Source organism: Calliphora vicina, chromosome 2 (assembly GCF_958450345.1).
Source record: "Calliphora vicina chromosome 2, idCalVici1.1, whole genome shotgun sequence".
NCBI lineage: Eukaryota > Metazoa > Arthropoda > Insecta > Diptera > Calliphoridae > Calliphora > Calliphora vicina.
The window spans coordinates 128,828,493-128,844,847 of record NC_088781.1 but is presented as its reverse complement, the minus strand read 5'-3'; the positions used below and the strand labels follow the sequence as shown (position 1 = coordinate 128,844,847).

At 28.9% G+C, this 16,355-nt stretch overlaps 1 protein-coding gene across 1 annotated transcript in view; it reads left to right on the top strand.

The window, feature by feature from the left end:
* The window catches only part of Ance-3, a 250,436-nt gene that overhangs the window by 196,110 nt on the left and 37,971 nt on the right, over positions 1-16,355 (top strand). The window lies entirely within an intron of this gene.

The window sequence follows — 16,355 nt, the reverse complement described above, 5'->3', positions numbered from 1 at the left end:
AAAACACACTAAAACGTTTTGAGTTTGAATTTTATTTTGATTTTGCCCCTCTGCCATATAACAATTTTAATTTTGATTCAAAACCAAACTCAATAAAAACAAAGAGCGAGAGCTCAAAATTTGTTTAAGTTGAATGTTTATAGTATATTTATTATTACTTTTTTGCTTTGTTTTGTTTGAAATTGAAATTGTGTTTTATTAAACCATAAATGTTAAATTAAATCTATATAAAAACAAAGCTTTGAAATGCATTAAAATTTGTACAAAGAGTGGTTTTGGTTTAGCAAAGAGCCATTGAAGATGTTTTCAATTGAAAGTGAGAGTAAAGCTGAAAAGGTAAACAAAACAAAGCATGCAAAAACAAACTCAAAATTAAAAGCTTTTTTTTTAAACACAAGGGGTTTGAAATCAAAAATGAGAGAGCTTTATCACTAATACTAAACCAAACAACTAGGTTTAACATTTTTTAACAAATAATTAAATTTAAAGTAAACTAAAATTGATTTTTTTCAGTTTTCCTTACCCACATTAAAGCAGTTTCAAAACTAACTACCACCCATACATTTTCATAGCAAAATATCGTAGTATTGGAATTTCAATATTAAAATTCTTCATTTTTGTCTTCCAAACCCACACACTCTCATTTCCCTCTACCAATACTTTGAAATTTGTTTGTTTTTACCCATACTTTGATAAGTTTTCAAATAAATTTTTAAACTAGTATTAGTATTTCATTCCTTTTTGAAAATTTAAATGTTTGCTTTAGTTAAACAACAATTTGGTTATTGTGTTAGTAGTGTTACCATTAAAATATCATGATTTTTCCTTAAATTAATTTTCCACCATAAAAAAATTACAAAAAACCATACAACCACTCATTTCAAAGAAAAAATTTTTACATTTTGTAAAAAAAATGGAAAAATCTTAGTATTTTGTTTTCTTGCACAGTAGCGACAGCCTCTTAAAAGTAGGTTAACACAGTGACGACATACGTTTGTACATGTGAACATATAATTTTCTAACAGAAAAATACTAAATTACTTTGAAAATAACCAAACAAATTAAAAAAAAAATATATATCTTTAAAAAAAATACAAAATTAAAGTGATAAAATTGCCTTATTTTAAATAAAATGTAATAAAATGTTTTTTATTTATGGTTAAAAAATAAATTCCAAGCTAACAAAAATAATCTAAAGCAAGTCAACAAGGTGTTTTGTGAAACATATGCTTCAAAGAAGCAAATATAAGAAACCATTTGATTTAAATTAAAGTTTCAGAGGTGTTTGAATTTGATTTGAATCTCAAGGGAATTTGTAAATAAATTAAATAATAAATGCTCTACATTATGTCAAACAAGGTTGGTATTTTAAGTATTTTGTTTATAGTCATTAAAAGTGTTATAGATTTTGTTTTGAATTATTCGAATTATATTAGTTCTAAATTTATATTTGAGTCTTAAATTTCTAAATATATTCTGCAAAAAATTATTGCTTCTTTCATTAAAGTATGAACCAATAGTCTGAAACCTCTTAAAATGAGAAAAGTATGCCCTATCTACTCTGTTTTTATTTCTGTCAAAAATCCTTTTAATTTTGAATACAAATCTAAAATCGCCAAATAATAAACTAAATCGACAAAGGTCTCCATTATGTAATCACTCCAATTTCTAAACAATAGTATATTTAAACCCTGCAGCACCATAGTGGGGAGGGTACTGTGTGTTTGTGCTGATGTTTGTAACGCCAAAAAATATTAGTTTAACACACACCTTAAAGTATACTTAGAATCTATTTCTGAGTCGATTAAACATTGTCAGTCCGTCTGACTGGATGTCTGTGTAAACTTGAAATTTGTGGAAAAATCAATTTTATGGAAAGTAAAATAGATTATTTTTTTAAAATTTTTGATTTTTTATGTTCCTTTTTAAAGGCTCATAAAAGCTATAAGTTATTCCAGAAAGGATTTAAACAAATTTTTTTTAAAATTTATTTTTAATTTTTTTGCAAAATATACAATGATGGGTTTTCACGGTTATATCTAGGGTTTTTAATTTCCCGACCTTTTTTGATTCCCGGGAATTTTTTTTATACATTCCCGGGTACCCGTCTATTCCCGAAATATATAATGATACTGTAAATTAGGAATATTATAACCAAATTTCATATAAAAACTTAGTTTTATAATTATTAAATATCAGAGATTCGAATTAATTAATAAAATTTGTGCTTAATTCACTAAAATCTTAATCCGTAATTAAAGAATGTCAGCCTTTCAGTCCATAAATCCATTCCTAATATTGAATTTTTTAGATACATTCCAAAGCCTTTGTTTAAACTGAATTAATTTTAAAGTTAATAATAGAATTTATTCAAACTTTTAATGATTAAAATTTTGTTAAATCAAATCATTTACAAAATTAAATGAAAAAATTGTCTAAGCTTTTTTGTACTAGATTTGAATTTAAGAAGAATTTAATCATTTAATAAATTTGTATGCTATTTTGTTATGGATTTGAAGAAGAAATTTAAAGAAATTAGAATGATTCAATAAGAAATAAATTCTATAAATAATGAATTCTCTTTTTAAATTTTCATACGAAAAACCCCAAATAAAAAATAATAAGCGGTCTATTATTACCGAGATATAAGCAAAAAACTGTAAAATACTTTTCACTGTTTTTTGGTGAAAAATAGAGTTCTAACTTGTTTTCTATGTATTTTTGTCAGTTTTTAATTCCCGGGATTCCCGACTAAAAATCCCGGGAATCGGGTAGTGAAAAAACCGGGAATTCCGGGAATAAAAACCCTAGTTATATCTCATTAATTGCCAAAAAATACATGCAAAATTTTACCTCTAGCTAAAAATGGGGCAAACTTATTTTGAAAATATGGCAAATATATAAATTTATGTTTTTTTTTCTATTTTCCATCAAAGTTGAGAAATATTGAACAAATGGATAGTTGGTAAATATTTAATAATAAATAAAACTATTTCTTAATAAATAGATCCATCAACATAATCAAAAAAAAAACTTATGATCCATTTTTAGGTAATTTGGTATACTTTCAGATACAGTTACCTAGTTTTCGAGATACTGTATCTGAAAATGGACCAAATTACCTAAAAATGGTCTGTTTTTTGAACACTGAAAATCAGTCAACTTTGAATCAAAAATAAGAGTAGCATGTTTGAAATATTTTTTAGGGGCACATCAAATTTTTGATTTTTGCAACCTGACTTGTTCTACAGACGCCACTATGTGTTGGTTAAAAGTTAAAAATTTCCAAAAATTCTTAAAAATAAATTATATTACCTTTAATTTATTTTTATTCTGCTAAAGAAATGAAGTAATATCGATATTGGTTAAATAGTTACAATCGTTTAAATCATATTGTTGATGATCATTTTTCTTCATAAAGCGGAAGAAAAAATATGCCAAAATAAATCCATATAAAAAAATTATCAATGCAATTGCTGGGAAATTTGATTAAAAATTGTCATTGGTACTCTGTTTTTCATTGTGAATTGATAGCAAAATTTTTTTTCACACAAATTTAAATTCTACAAACCAAAGATTAATAACAAGAAGTGAAACGCTGTCATAAAAAACCTAACTCTAAGAGTGGATTGGAAACATTTTTTTATATTAACTGGTGTTCAAACCACTTTCACAACACTCCTCAAACACATATAGTTGTAAAAAAGCGACCTTAGAAATTATAGCAAAATTTGATTAAATTTCAAACTTCTACTTTTTATTCCATAATTTCAGAAATAAAGAAATTTATTTTAATTATACCCTTCACCTTCGTGAGAAGGGTATATATAAGTTTGTCATTCCGTTTGTAATTTCTACATTTTTCATTTCCGACACTATAAAGTCCGGATCCTTATAGATAGCGGAGTCGATTAAGCCATGTCCGTCTGTCGGTCTGTCTGTTGAAATCAATTTTCTGAAAACCCAGATATCTTCGGGATCCAAATCTTCAATAATTCTGTCAGACATGCTTTGTATTTTCTATTTAAAATCAGCAAAATCGGTCCACAAATGGCTGAGATATGAGAAAAAAACCAGGACATCCTCGATTTTTGACTTATATCTGGATTACTAAGTCATTAATATACACAATATGGATATCTAATGATAGATATTTCAAAGACCTTTGCAACGTCGTATATAAGACAATAGTAAGTTGGACCTACAATGGGTCAAAATCGGAAAAATATTTTTTAACACGATTTTTTTTTTCACCAAAAAAAAAAAAAATTTTAAAAATACAATTTTTTTTTTAAAATTTAAAAAAAAAAATTTTAAAATAACAATTCAAAAAAACATTTTTAACAAAAAATTAAAAAAATAACTTTGGAAAAAAAAATAATTTTGTTTACCTAAAAATATTTGTAATTTGTATTTTTAAGTATAAATTAATTTTATTTTTTCTTAGTTAAATAAAACCACTTTAAATTTTAATTAAAAAACTTATTTTAAATTTTATTACATTTCAATTCATTTCTTCACAAATCTTAAATTATAAATGTCGCTTTCCTTTTCTATGAGGATTGCTTATTAAACGGTAGACAAAATAATACTGAACTAAATACTATTTGCATAACGAAAAAGAGATCGCTTAATGGAGAGTAAATAAGTTCATAGAAATAAGACTAGTACTTTAAGTACGGCCTTAACTACCCTCCCTCTTTAAAACCAGTCGTCCTCGACTGTTGCATTATTTCTTAACGTATCTATATTTTATTATTTTTTTAAGTATTACACAATAATTCCATAAAAATAAATTTTTGTCTTATTTCAAAATAATTTGGTTATAATTCGGTTAAAAATAACAAAATTCAAAATTCTATTGTATATTATCCTTATGAACAGGTCGATTATCTATCAGCACATAACTACCCATATCCTTTTGAACTACTTTTTCTACAAAGCGTTTACTAAATTTATTCCCTAATCTCCTGTTAACCCTCAAAAATACCTTGTCTCCCTGGGAGAAGTTTCTCACTATCCTATGTGTGTTATGATAAGTCAAATCCTTGTCCTGAGCTATATCCAGTTTCTTCATCAATGATATTCTTAGCTTGTCAGAAATACGGTGAAGGACGTCAATGGGTTTGAGTCCAGTAACAGAATGTATCGTTTGATTATATTTAGAAACAGAAATCAGAACTAACTCCGTTGTGTCGACATACCCTTTTTCTGCTTTCAAACACCTTGCGATTTCGGCCAAAGTGCTATGAAAACGTTCTACTTGACCATTACTTGTGCTATGTGCCGGTGGAACTGTAAAAATGTCCACACCAAATTGATTTGCGAGAATAGATTTAATTGTTTCAGAATTGAAAGCTTTTTCATTGTCGCACACTACAGTCTTGGCCTTTGGAAAAAAATTCAATATTGCTAATAATGGAATTTTTATATCTACAATTGACCGAGATGCGATTGGGAAAACGAGTGCGAATTTGCTAAACTTGTCGACACAGGTAAGAAAATGGGTGTTATCAGTTGAAAAAACGTCTATATGTAGCAGTTCACCAGGATTTTCAGGGATAGGTGTTTTGCCTATTCTAGTTTTTTTAGGATGCCTGACGTACTTCGATTCTTTACAGGTTTTGCAAGTTGAAACTATCTCTTGAAGTTTCTTTCGAATGCTTGGAAAATAGTATTCTCTAAGGATTTGATTAAGATTTTCTCGAATATTACGATGTGCCCTGTTGTGTTCATTTAATAGAATTTCAAGCTGATCATCAGGATTGTGAATATCCATTACCATTTTTTTGCTAATGACAAATCTTACCGACGGAAAATTTTTTATAAGATCATTCTGAATTTGCCCTAACGTGTGATGATCACAATATATGCAGTTCACAACACTTGGATTCACAGCATCCCTCACGAACTTCATGATGTCCGGCACCTTATTGTAATTTATTAGATGTCTTACTTGATTGACAAATACGGTTTCTGAAATCAAAGCAGATTTTGATGCCTCAATTAGAACAAGTTGGTTTTTAAAGCAGTTAATTGGGTTTGCAACTGACTTGATCACTTCTGTGGAAGATTCTTCACTATGTATTGTTGCAATGGTCGATGTTTCTGACGCAGTTAAAGTGTCAGAACCTATAGATCCTTCAGTTGCAGACATAGTTTCAGAGCCAATTGTGGCATCCATGCTCATTGAGTCAATTTCCGCGTAGTGCATATATTGACGGGACAAAGCGTCTGCCACTATATTATCTTTGCCGGGTTTGTAGTGAAACTTTGGTGAAAATTCTTCTATAAATGCCCTCCACCTCCTTATTTTTGTATTGGGATTTTTTTCCGAAAGAGAAAATGAGATCGGCTGGTGATCTGTGTAAATGTTTACATTTTTTGCGCCATACAGATAATTTCTTAACTTTTGAAGCGACCACACTATAGCCAGAAGTTCACGCTCATTTGTGGAATAATTTTCTTCCGTCGTAGATAAAGTCCTTGAAATCATGGTTATAGGTCTACCATGTTGTGTCAATACAGCACCTATTGCACTAGACGATGCATCGGTAGTAAGTTCAAAGGGTTCATTAAAGTCTGGATGAAGCAACAATACGTCTTCTGATGCCAATATATTTTTTATCCTTTGAAAGGCGACCAGTGCTTCCCTATCAAGACATACCTTTACATTTCGAGAGCACTTTGCAGACACGTTGCCATTTTCTCCTCGGAGATATTTTGTGAGTGGTTTTGTTATGAGTGCGTAGTCTTTGACAAATCTGCGGTAATACCCCGCCAACCCTAAAAATGACCTCAGACTACGCAATGTTTCAGGGACCTGATAGTTTATAATATCATTGACTTTTTCAGGACAGGTCTTTATACCATCTTCTGAAATAACAAATCCTAAAAACTCCACAGAACTTTTAAAAAATCTTGACTTCTCACTTGAAACTCGCATGTTCGCCTTGTACAATTTTTGGAGGATTCTATCAATGTCAGAGATATGCTTTTCAGCCGATGATGAGAAGATGATAATATCATCGATATACACGTGACAGGTTTTTCCAATTTCTTCGCGTAAAACGTCATCTATTGCACGCTGAAAAATACTGGGTGCATTTTTCAATCCAAACGGAAGTCGACAAAATTCAAATTTCCCATTATTGACACTAAAAGCAGTTTTTTCCCTGTCATTCTCTGCTAGGCTGATTTGATGGAATCCTGATTTTAAATCTAATGTAGTGAAATAAGTAGATTTTCCTAAATTTGATAAAATGGTCGATGTATCGGGTATTGGGTACCGATCGCTTGTAGTTTTTGAATTTAGTTTCCGAAAGTCAATAACAAGTCTTTTTTTCGGTTTCCCTGACTCATCGAAACCTTTCTTATCAACTATCCATATAGGATTATTATATGGAGAGCGAGAAGGTTTTATTATGCCATTTTTCAATAAATTAGTTATTTCATTATTAACAAAATCATTCAAAGCTAAAGGGTACGGATATGACTTCGAGTATACTGGCTCTTGGTCTTCAGTTCTAATAGTAGCTACAACCTTGGTGACAAAAGGAAGGGATTCTATAGGATCAGCAAAGGCTCCTTTGTTAGCTTCCAGAATATTTTCGAGTTTCTTAACTAAGTAAGTAGGTACATCACAAGCTTCAGGGCTGATCATATTATTAACAGCATTACAGTAAATAAATGACAATTTTTCTTCTCCATCATTATATTTTAGTATTCCTTCTTTGCAGTCAATTTGCGCTTTTATTTGAGTCAGAAAGTCAAAGCCAACTATTACATCAAAAGTAGTCAAATCCGGTAAAACGAAAAAGTTAGCAGTTGTTCCCAATAAATATGCTACACATTTTGAAAAGATTTTTGAATTTCCATTTACTGATTTTACAAAAAAGGGTTTATCGAGCGGTTTAACTGATTTCAAAGAACTAAGATTTTTAATATAATTTTTGGATGTACCGGTGTCAATTAATATTCTTAACGTCCTACCTCCTAACGATCTAACTATGAACGGCAGGAGGGATCTTGTTCTAAAAAATTAATTTCGTCTTGTATATCGAGTTCAGGATTTTGAACTTGTGGGACATAAGTAGGCTGAGGCTCAGGTGGAACAAATTCGAAACTAGATTCAGGTGGCTCATTATAATCGGAATTAAAATAGTTTTCTGTAGGATAATGTTGATTCAAATGATTAACTCCTTGTATTTTTGACATATTTTGATTTAAACTGCCAGCTGGTCGTTTTTGATGATGCTGAGTGAAACGATTACTAATGTCAACATCCATTGGCTCGGCATTTTGTCTAAGATTGCCATCATAAAATTGCATTCTATTACTATTTCTATTAAATGTAGCGTTCTGATGTGGATGGGAAAAAGGAGTGGCGAAGTTGTTGCTATTTTCGTTAATATTTAAGAATTGATTGTGTGCTGTTTGAAATCTATTGTTAAATTGATTTCTAGGAATAAAACCTTGTTGTGTTGGTCTATTATGAAAATAAGGTTGTCGAACAGGTTGATAATGTGGTGAATTGTAAGTAATGCCTTGTGGCGAATTATTCCAAAAGGTTGTTGCAAAATTATACCTCGCCTGGTTAGTCTCAAGTTCCTGGGCTAGAGCGAGAGCAGAAGGCATGTCTGGAGGTTTACACGAAAACAATACATCCGACATTGGACGTCTTAACCCAGAAATAAATACACGTAATGCATTTTCCCTGTATTTCTGACTAAGAGCTTCAATTAATGCCGAATTTCCTTCATTGGTCATTATTACTTTGTTCAAAATCAGTGCCAATTTCTTCTCGACTGCATCATAAAACTCAATAATTCCCTGGGGACCTTGCTTCAATGTCGACAACTCCTGCTCAAGTGTAAATATGGATCTTTTATCTCCAAATGAAAAATCTAATCTAGATAAAATTGCTTTGAAATTCAATACTGTATTATACGAACTGAGTACTGTGTCAGCAGCCCCTACAACTTTATTTCTAATAATTCCTACAGCCTGATAATATGTTGAGCTGCCCTCATAGGATTCATATAATTTGTGGGCAGTTATTGCGGCCTGACGCCACGACATATACTTGCTCGCATCACCACTGAACTCTGGAATAGATTTCACTATATCTAGAGATTCACTGCATCTCACACCTACCCTGATAGCTATAGGCTTATATTCTTCAACTTGAACTGGATTTTCTAAGATGGATAATCTTTTAGTTAGATCATCAATAGTGTTCTGAAAACCTTGCCGCGCTTGCTCAGTTGCCTGAACTAAAGCAGTATTTAGTAAAGCTTGGACGGTACTGGCGTCCATATTTTTAGGATTTAAGGAAGTATTTTCTGAGCTAATTTTAATGTTTTTTATATCCGATATTAAATCATCGATGTTCATAAGGATAGAAGTTATTATTTATTAAATATTTTAATAAGTATCTCTTCGTTAACAACTTTAATCATAAATCTAAATATACTTACAATAAAGACAAACAAATTTTAAATAAGGAAAGTTAATAATAATTTTATAATAGCCAATTAAAATTAGTAGCAAAATTATTTAAGATAATATATAGACCAATAAATTTAAGTAAATATACGATTAGTTAGGTAATTGTAGAGAAAATAAATTATTTTATAAAATTATTGATATTAAGTTACTCTTAAGTAGATAGTTCATATTTCTAAATCTCTTAATTAATTATAGCAAATATTTATTTATTTTCAAGAAGACTTAAATAATATATAATTAATTATACAATTTAATACTTAAATTATTTATTAATCATAGATACTCTTTTTATATATTATTTATCAGCAACTTTTGTCAACAGCAGTTCTCTTAATAATTACGTCCTCTCGTAGATTTGTCCATGCTAATTAATTCGTGTTTATAGGCAGTTATTTTTAGGATCTCTTTATTATTTCGCAGCAGTACTCTTAGTAATTACGTCTTCTTAATGAGTACTCCTAAACAAGCATATCTTTAAGTCTCCAATTTTTTATTATTTGCTTTTATTTAATCTTATTTCTCTGCTACTGAATTTATTTATTATTAATTTTGCTTTGATTCTTATGTTATTTTGAATTATTGTCACAGATTTTTATAAAGAATTTTAGTACCGTTATTTTTATTAACTTAAATTTTTGTCATTTAAAAGTTTATTTTTGCTTTCTATTAAATATTTTTTGTTCTTCGTTTAATAATTTTTTAACATTCGCTTAGATTTCATGTATCATTGTTTATTCATTTATTTTGTCATTTTCAATATTTTAAATTAAAATTTTAACTTTAACTTTTTGATTATTTTATTTTAATTTACGTTAATGTAGTTGAATTATTGTAATTTCATTTATAAGATATATTATATGATTTTCTTTAGTTTTTTTTAATGAACATCACTTAAATACATAGATTTATTTTTTTAATTTTATAAAGTCAAATATTTTGGGTGTTATTAAATTGATTCTATTTTATTATATTATATTTTATTTTTTAAAGTTTCAATATTTTACTTTAGCCCCAGCCCACGTTGGGCGCCAATTAATTTTATTTTTTCTTAGTTAAATAAAACCACTTTAAATTTTAATTAAAAAACTTATTTTAAATTTTATTACATTTCAATTCATTTCTTCACAAATCTTAAATTATAAATGTCGCTTTCCTTTTCTATGAGGATTGCTTATTAAACGGTAGACAAAATAATACTGAACTAAATACTATTTGCATAACGAAAAAGAGATCGCTTAATGGAGAGTAAATAAGTTCATAGAAATAAGACTAGTACTTTAAGTACGGCCTTAACTTATATAATAAAAATACAACAAACCCAAAAGCAAAAACAACAACAGGCAGCTTTGACAGTTCACCTACTTTTTAACAAAAACAAAGTACCTGTTTTTTTTGTATTGTTGTATTTGTTGTAGTGATGCATTCCCTTCTTATTATTCTTTGGCACAAACGATTTAAATTTGTGTCGAAATTTGACAAATAAATAAAGGAGAGTACGCAACATAATAATTAAAAAAAATTTCTAAAAATTATATTTCGGTTAATTTATGCAGGACGCAGTAGTATTCAGTACTTTTAAATTCGAAATATAATAAGGGTCCTCATGTAAACGCTTAAATGCCTCGCAAGCTGTGCAACCTGTACACTCTCGCAAATGAACTGTCAAAAAATGTATGGAAAATCGTTTGCACAACTCCGATAAGTTTGCGCGACAATTTAGACTCGCAAACTTGAATTTATTGTGCATTTGATGAATCAGCTGCTTTTGTTTACTTTTATTTATAAGAAATAAAAATCAAATAAAATATAAAAATTTTGTGCATGTGAAAATTGTGTAACTTTGGAACAGAATGATTGTATTAAATGGCATTGTGTATGAAAATATTAACTAACAGCTAGAATATAAACAAAATCTTCCAAACTATATATACCACCATTTGTTCCAAAGATTTAATTTTCATTCAACATTTCTAGAATTTAAAATTATACAATTTGAAAAACTTTTTTTAAAGCTTTTGTTGAATTTATTTTTATTTGACATTTTTATCAAATAGAGATAAATTTAATGTATAAACTTGGACAACATTTAAGAGGTGGGTTCATGAAACACGTCGCGCAAATTTGCACAATTGAACAAATGGAAAACTTAAGCGTTTAAATGAGTACCCTTAATGTAAAATATTCAAGAATATTTTTTTGAGGTTAAAAAATGTTTATATTATCTGCAATATTTTTAAAGAAAATAGTAAAATAGATTTAAAAAATATCAACTTTTTATAGGCTAGCTCACACTTTGATCCATAACACAGGTTCTGCTTGAAAAATCAAGCCCATTTTCAACACTAAACATTTCTGATCACCAATGAATTTTTGAGGAAAATTTCATTCGTCGTAAACAGAATATATTTAGTTTTGTGGGTCTACATTGAATATTTCGATGTGTTATAAACGGAATGACAAAATCAATTTTTCCCTCATCTTTTTGGGGGAAAGGAATTTATTTTTACAATATATGTATTACCACGACCACGAAGCGGACAAATTTTAAAAATTGGTAAATTTTGGATTCATTTGTATAATGATCGTTTATAATTTTCCGCCTAAAGTTAAATATCGTTTATTTAAAGGCTACAATAATATCCAAAGTTTAGTTACTTTAATTTATGTTGAATGGAATTTATAAATTAAAAACTGTGAGAACAGATATCAAATTAATGAAAAAAACTCTTGCAAAGTTTCAAAGCATAGTTTTGAATTTTCAACTTTTAAATGAACATAACTTTAAAGGTTAGTAGCCTATGATTTCAATTTCGAAAGGAACGATTTTTTGCACGATGTGCCCTTTTTAATATTGCTTATTTGTATAGTAGTGACATTTGAACTTATAATTGTATATGAGAGAGTTAGTTTATTCTGGCTCAAGAACTGTTCAAACATTATTTGTTTCTGTTTAAATTTTCAGATTTCGGGATCTACAAAAAAAACCTAAAGTTTGTGAGATATTGGAATTTTAAAATTAAAATTTTTGATTTACACTTTTTACGTTTTTATACCCTACACCACCATAGTGGGGAGCGTATAATGCGTTTGTGCAGTTGTTTGTAACGCCCAAAAATATTAGTCTAACACACACCTTAAAGTATACCGATCGACTTAGAATCACTTTCTGGGACGATTAAACGATGTCCGTCCGTCCGTCTGGCTGGCTGTCCATGTAAACCTTGTGCGCAGAGTACAGGTCGCAATTTTGAAGATATTTCGATCAAATTTGGTACATATTATTTTTACGGCTCAAGGACGAAGCCTATTGAAACTGGCTGAAATCAGTCCATTATTTCAACTAGCCCCCATACAAATGTCCTCCCAAAATTGGACTTTATCGGTCATAAATATTTAATTTATATCTGTATCTCTACAAATTCCGCTCCAAATAAGTTTTATATATACGGAATTTACGTCACCAAATTTTGTTACGATCGGGCCATAATTAGTCATAGCTCCCATATAGACCCGCTTCCGAAAATCACTTTAATGTGCATAAATCGCTTAAAAATGTTGGTATACTCACAATATTCAACATAGTAAACTTTCATATAGACATAAATCACACGACCTAATTTCATGGTGATCGGTCCATAATTGGTCATAGCTCCCGATTTTCGGAAGTGGGCCTTACTTCCGAAAATCGCTCAAAAATATAAATTATTGAAATTTTTAAAGAAAAATGTTTTTGCTCTTTTACTTAGTGTAGGGTATTATATTGTCGGGCTTGACCGACCATACTTTCTTACTTGTTTATTATTTCGGATTACAGGAAGGATTTTAATATTAATACGTTGATAACTTCGGACAGACTCCTAGTAGGCCTTCATTTGAGATTTTTCTAAAAAAAAATCATTAGCAGGCAAATTGTTTCATAAGAGGCATAACTAAGTATAAGGGGAAATCCATAAACATTAATTTTTATACCAAAAGTATAAAACCGAGTTTTCACAAAAAAATGCGGTATTGATAAATTCCAACAATTTATTGCGCATTTTATTCTAACTTGCACTTTCATATTTATGTAATTTAACCATTAGACAATCATTAGTTATGTTATAATAAATCATTAACTTAATAACATATGCTACTTTTTGTGGATATTAGCTTAACAAAATAAATATCTTTATTAAATTATGTTGCCATTACAAGTTAAGATCAGATAGATTTATTTAGTTATTTTAAAACATATAAATGACTGAAAGTAAAACAGACATTCTCTGTTTGAAATGATAGTGTTGTTAACTCCAGAATCACCTATTATTAATTCCATTTAAGTCCATAAGAAATACACCACCATTATTAAGTGATTTTTTTTTTAATATGGGGTCTGCAAACCTGCGGTTATAAATAAATAAATACCTGCACATGACAACACACATCCAGCTGGTATGATTTTTAGGTTTTAAATCTTTTTTAAAGTGTCACAATTGTATGCTTTTAAAGATCATAACACTTGTTACAGAGGGGGAATAAGAAAAAAAAAATAACAATTGCTCACGTATGAGGCAAAAAAAACTGTGGCCATTCACTCCATTTATTGAAATAGGTGGCTGTTGGCTGCTGGCTGGTAAATGTAGGCCAAATTTATGTATATTTTTATAATAGAAAAAAAAATGGAAGGAAAATGTATGGAAAAAACTTTGTAGCACGTATATATCACCAAATAGATTTTCTAGTTTTCCGGCAGCTCCCAGATACATACATAAAATTATTGTTTTAATATGCGCATAAATTTTGTTATAGAAAACAAAGCAGAGAGGTAAAAAAAAAAATTCAGCCAAACAGATTTTAATCTAATTGTTAGATTAAACGTAAAAGATTTTTAAATGAAATGGTGATTTTTTTTAGATATTTTCGGGATAATAAGAAAGAAACAGAAATATAAGAAACTTTGTATGAATGTTTTTTTTTACCATAAGCAGCCAATTAAATAAATAAGTGCTTGTAGCTTAACTCTTTTGTTTTGGTGTTGGCAGGCCAATCATGACGACGTACCCCCAGCAGTTCTAGGAAACTGTCTCGAACAAGTGATTTTACCTATGACAACTAGTTATATAACTAGCTACATGACTAGTTATTTTAATATGTCTATAACCTAAGCAGGGGGTCAATTGACCCCCTGACAAATGACAGAAATATACCTTTCAAAATTACAAAATCTATTCTAAATCCCGTATTATTATGTCATACAGCCAACTGTTTACTTAGAGACATTTAAGTGACAATTGCATTCGTGCTAGACCTGGGATATATAAAGTAACCAATTGATGTCTTTCTGGGTAAAATGACCCAAAATGTATAAACTGAAGTCAGTCAAGTAGATATTAGTGACAATTACTGTCTTTTCAAGGGATACATTGACTACTTGCTTAACTGCTGGAAAGTGTAAGCTGGGGTTTTGTTTAATTTGAATCAGTTTATATATTTGATAGACTTATTAAATGTTTAAAATTTTCAGTAATATTTCAAATAAATAACTCTTAAAAATGGCCTAATTCTTTTGTAGCTAAAATAGTAATTATTATTTAATTTTAGCAAAATATTTGCAAATTTTAAAAATAATATAAATTCACTGTATTTAAGTGTTAACCAATCTTGTTGTAAGCCAAAAAAGGTCTCAATTAATGGTGATTTCAAATGATAATTATTTCCCAACTTTAAAAACATACAAAAATTTCAGAAATTTGTCACATTTTTCTTTTATGGCTAAAAAAATTTGTCTCAAAATGTAAACAATTCTAAAAGTTATTTGCCAAAAAACAAAACCAGATAAGAAAATGTTTTTTAAAACTGTTTTCAATATTTGTGCATTTTTCTTAAGATTTTTCTATATTAATTTGCCAAATTAGGTATGGACACAAGAGAAACAAAAATCAACAGAAATATTTCTGTACTTTAGTTTTTTTTTGTTTTTTTTTTAAAAAACAATAAAATAAACAAACTAGCATCCAAACAAAAAAAAATAAAAATAAAATCTAAAATATAATCCAACATACCGTGGCCCGTTAGCAACTCTCTTTAAATAGATGTTGTAAATAATATTAATTGTTACGATTCTGTCAACTACAAGTCTGGTAAATGTTGTTGGCATTTTTTTTCTTGTCTACTATATTTTCTATTATGTTAGATGTGTGGGTAGTAGGGAGATCCCTAAGATTTCAAAATGATCTCCGTAACCTTAAAACCAAATGCTGAAAATTTAAACAAGATCTGATGACGTTTAATGCACATTTTATTTAAAAAAATAATTTTTGTATTTTATTCACCAATAGCTGTTTAAATATACATATTTTCCGAAATCGTTAAACCATTGCACAGTGGGGCAGAATAAATTTTTTTATGTAAATATATCTGGCATTTCTAAACGGCTGTTCCAATTGAAATAAAATTTGAAATGGTCGTAGACAAGGAGTATTCGAGTTTAATTTGTTAAAATGGAATCTACAATTGATACAGGGGCGGTGCTATGGGTGCTCTAAGTCGGGTACCTTCGACATGTAAAATTTTTTAAGGACGGAGATTTAAAGTGGCTTATTTTTGAATCAAATTGGGATATTGACTTAAAATTTTGTTTGTAAGACCAAAAATTAACTTATCTAAACAAAAAAAAAAAAAAATAGTAAGGATTAAATGTAAAACAAATTGTTCCCAATATTTGCAATCCTATTAAAATTTTGATATAAATTTTAGTTTTAGAAACTCAATAGATATGTAATATACAATAAAATCTTTATTTATTAACAAAACTCAATGAAATTTTCAAAGTTTTTAAAATTTTTTATTCTAAATAGCAAATTGTA